This window comes from Nycticebus coucang, chromosome 7 (genome assembly GCF_027406575.1).
Source record: "Nycticebus coucang isolate mNycCou1 chromosome 7, mNycCou1.pri, whole genome shotgun sequence".
Lineage (NCBI taxonomy): Eukaryota > Metazoa > Chordata > Mammalia > Primates > Lorisidae > Nycticebus > Nycticebus coucang.
This window is the reverse complement of record NC_069786.1, coordinates 963,960-969,105: the sequence shown is the minus strand read 5'-3', so window position 1 is coordinate 969,105 and position 5,146 is coordinate 963,960.

Sequence of the window (5,146 nt, the reverse complement as noted above, 5' to 3'; positions counted from 1 at the left end):
GCACAACAATGCAAAAATACTTAATGCCACTGAACTGTACATTTAGAAATAGTTAAGAAGGTTAATTTTATGTTACACATATTTTACCACAATAAAAAAAATAGACTTCAGTACTTCAACTTGAATGGATGAATTTGGAGCTCAAGGATGATAGAGGGAAAGAAAATTTTTAGCATATGAGGGAGAGGCTGGTCTCATTCATTCAAGAACTGTCATTTAAGTGCCTACACTATACCTTATAACATGTTGAAAGTTTCACAGTTCTCTTTGAGGATAAACCAGTAAAAAAGCAACTGTAATAAAGAATGAAAAGTGCTTTTTATCGGAAGATTGATAAGAATGACAAACTAGTACACGGGAATAACCAAGTTTGAAGACAACTATCTATCCAGTTGTCATGGAGCACAGTAAATCTGGCCCGCAGTTCTTACCTTCTGAAGAGTAGTCATATTAGGGGGTGGGAGTTTCAACCAAGTAACAATTTCTAGAAATTTTGGATCTTCGATATATGAGGTTGGCTTTTCCCTCTAAAGAAATAGGCAAAATCTTTTCTCCCTTAAGCCACAGGTAGGAAACCTTATTGATAATGTTAGTAGAAACGACCTGGAAAGGGCAGCATCTTCCTTTGTTAGCTCCCCTGTTCATGTGTGGTGGGAGTGGGACATGGAGCCTATTTTCCTTGTTATAAACATTCCTTCTCATAGAGTAAAAAATGAGGTCAAAAAATGAATGTAAGAGTTTTTATCTCCTTCTTTGGTTTAATATTAGCAACACTAACATCAAATATTGTCTAAGAAGAGGACAATTTTTCTAGATTTTCATGCCAGTACCTTCTGCCATTCCTAGAAGGAGAAAGGCATTATGATCTACTCAGCACTACTCATGCATGAGCACTTGTAGGCACTTATTGCGATTATGGTATTTATGAATTTGGGAATTCAGAAAGGTCTCTGGAAGTTCCTCCTCAAAAGTCAGGAATTTCCTATTTTCTGGACACATTCTTTTTAGCAATGAGCCTGCCTTGTTATTTAAACTATTCCACGTACGTGTGTCAGATCTTCCCCTCTTGGCACTAACTCCCCAGTCAGATGAGAGTTGAGTAGCCAAGCATTAAGTACCACTTTATATTTCTGTTTCTCTGAGTATCAGCCTTTTAACCTTCAGCATGTCATACCCTTTTCCAAGTCTAAGCTATCAAGCAGAGGCTTCCAGAAAAAGGTGCTTGTCCACAGCAGAAATAAATAAGTAAACTGTATTAGTGATAGATAAAAATCTATAGAGGTTTGACACAAAACAATGATACTGCCAAATAGAAAAGAAAACCCAAATATCAACAATTGGGAGGTGTTCTAAATAATATTGAGGGAAGATTTTTTGTTATTTTTTGTTTTGAGACAGAGTTTCACTATGTCACCCTCAGTAGAATGCTGTGGCGTCATAGCTCACAGCAACCTCAAACTGTTGGCCTTAAGTGATTCTCTTGCCTCACTCTCCCAAGTAGCTGAGGCTACAGGCATCTGCCACAACTCCCGGCTTTGAGGGAAGATTTTTAATCATATTTAAATGGATTTTTTTCTATAAATTAAATAGCAAATTACATTAAAAAATTATGATAAATACACAAAAAAAAATCCCCCTCAAAGTTACTTTCAATCCTAGCCTCAGAGAAAACATCATTAATAATTCAGCGTATGTCCTTTCAATATTTTAAATGTTTATGAATATGTGTGATTATATATATATATTTTTAGAGATACATGAATATAAACCACGTTTTTGCAATTTTTTTACTTAGCAGTATATTATAAATGTTTTCCGAGTCAAGTAACAGTACCCTTTAAAATAATTTTAATGAATGCCTAATATTCCTGACCATATATTTGGAAATGCAGCACATAATTTTCTTAAACAGATTATTCTAATGTTTCACATTTATAAGCAAGGCTAAGATAAATGTGTTTGCACATAAATCTTTATGTAACTTTATAGCTATTTCTTTAAGATAAATTCATAGAACTATTGTGTAAATCACTATACCTTCCTTTTCAAATTTTTATTTTGAAAGAATGACAAATTAATATAAAAGTTATAAAAACAGCACAATGCTAACCATTAGTGATTCGAGATGAAAGATATTCACCACATTTACTTTTACGTCTCCCTTATTTTCTCTCTTCCTCCCAACCCAGGGTCCCCCCCATGACCTTTCACCTCTATACTCTTTAACATCTTTTCTTAAAAACAAGATTATCGTCCATAAACTGCCAAACTCAGGAAAATTAAGATTGACACTATACCATTATTACCAATATATCTAACAATTTTCTCAATTGTCCCCAAAATATGCTTTATATGTTTTCTATGCACAAGCCAATCAAAGATAATGCATTGCATCAAACTGCCACATCCCTGTGGCCTCCTTCAACCAGGTGATCCCTGATTTTTTTTTTTTTCATGAAATTGGTAGTTCTCAGCCAGTTGCTTTGCAGAAGGGTCCCTGATTTAGATTTGACTGTTTGCTCATGATCAGATTCAGGTTACACTTTTTTTGGTGGCCATAGTTAGTAGTCAGTGTTGTGTCCTCAAGGTATCACATCAGAAGACACATGATGTCACTCTGTTCCATTGTGGTTGATGATGAGTTTGATCGTTTGGTTGAGGTGTTACCTGCCAGTTTTTTGATTACAAACGTGCCAGGTTTTGTTTAAGACTGAAAGATCATTTGTTGAGTGACATGCACTTTTTTAATGCTTTGATTACATGTTGCCAAGTTCTTTCTGGAACTTGAAAGTTCCTAAGTAGGAAAAGAATACTGGATGATCTTTTGGTGTTCCTAAAAGATAAATTCACTGAATTTGTTTGAGGAAGTCTATGTATTTCTATTTTCTTACCAACAAAGCCAGCAGCTACAAATGGTCTGTTCTTTCTCTTTCAATATAAGAAAATGCTGGTGGGTGTGTTGTTATCACTTTTCTATAATTCAAGGGCTTGATAATGAAGAGTTTTAGGCAGCTATGATTTGAGCCTGAGGCTAAAAAAAAATGTGTGCTTGTCTAACTCTAATAAACATGACTTCAGCAGTTGTTGTGAATCCCTGGAATTCCCACCTAGCCATAGCCACATTTAACTATTTCCACCTTGTTTCGTTGGAGTCTGCATCCCATCTGATCCTGATGTTGTCCCTCTGATGTCTGCCTGCCCTGGCTTTTTGATGGCACCTCATTGCTCCTATTCACTGTGAGACTTCTTGATTCATACTGCCCTCCTGGTCTTTGGAGTCCTATCCAGCCGGTAGCTCTTTCCCTCATCCCAGGATCTGATCTCTGTGGCAGACACTGACCTCAAAAGACTCTGATGCCTGAGTTGAGTCCAGCAAATTTGCTCAATATGCACTTGCTAAATTAGGAAGTGGATGAAATCAAGTGAGATATGGTAGAAAGGCATTGAATTTCTAAATTTTCTTCCCTTATCCTGCGGAACACAGAGAGAGAAAGACAGACTGGTTTTCTGGTAGTTGAACTAAATCACATGTACAACAGCAGGACTCCTGTTAGACCCTCTCTCTGAGTTGGATTTGGCTATAATGGATACATACATTTCTCCATCTCATTATTCTCTAGGGTCAGGTGCAATACCCACAGCCCCTTCTCCATTCTGCCTTCTCTTAGTTTCCACTTATTTTCCCCACTCAAGCTACTGATTCTGTCTTCCAACTTTGAACCCCAGACTTACCGTGTTCCCTCTGCTCCCTTCATGAAATCAAGCGTCAATAAGCAAAGTGCTGGCTCATTCTCAAAATCACTCTTTCTGGGTCTCTGACTCATTTTGGTCAGGTACTTGGGTCCCTGATCCCTGATGTCCAGTTATCGTCCTGTCCTTCCTACCAGCTTCCTATTTGCTGACCCTCTGCCTGACTTCAATTCAGAATATACATTTTCCTAACCTGGTTTCCTAACCTGGTTGATATGAATGTTCATTAATGTTCTAGCAGTAAGTGACTAAACTTATGGCCAAGAGATTAACCTGACAATGTATTTTCCATTGCAAGAATAATAAACCAAATATATCTGCCCCTTTTTGCATATATTTGACATTAAAACAGGAGTTGGCAACTTACATAAACAACCAAGTAGTAAATATTTTGGACTTTGCAGGCCAAGAAGTAAAATTGAGGACAATTTTTTAGGTAACACATAACAAGAAATATTTATAAAACAAATTTTTATTGATGAAATTCAAAATATAATAACAATAATTGAATATTTTTTCCTAATATAGGTCTACTATTACAAAGAATGAAATTGTTGTTGTTGTTTTTTTGAGGAGTAGGTAATTATTTACCTAATTGGGAATCAAATTAGTATTTTCTATGACCAAAATCAATTGCAAATGTTCATTCGTTCGTGTTTAACTGTCAGTTGATGTATTTCATCTTTGAAAAATGTCTTTTCACACAAATAGGAACTGCCAGATACTGATATAAATCCATGAATTTAAATCAAATCATGATATAAATAATGGATTTCAATCCATGAACATATGATTTTTATTAAGTATATTCATCACTTGAAAAGAAATATTTTAGAATTTTATAAGATTCTTTTCGTCATAGTATTAGCACATTACTACATTGCAGATGAATTACTTCCAGTTGAAAGCTAGGGGGAAGCTCCTTAATTCCACAGTTCAACAGATTTCGAAGTATGTAAATTTTCTTTGCTCTTACAACAATTTCAAAAAAAAATTCTACTGGAACTATCATTTGAACTTAGAAATTATATCCCCTCCAAAATTGTATGGGAGTAAAGGTCTTACTTCTTGCTTTAACTTTTGACATCACAGCAAATGTATAAACCAGCTTGACATTATTTGTGATCCAAATGACATTAGTTCTTGTCAAAATGACTTTACAGCAAGGTAAGTTTCACACACAAGCACTGTTTTGTCTTATAATTTTAGATGTAATTCATTTTAAAATGGTAACAAGTCTGCATAAAAAACAAATTTCCAAAGCCATTCAAAGTTCTCATTACCAACAACAACAAAATTTGATCTCAATTCTAAAACTTCACTTCTACTCAGCCATCAGACTGCCATGAGGTAAAACAAGGCAGGTCATTCAGGTTTTATTTCTGACAACATTTTA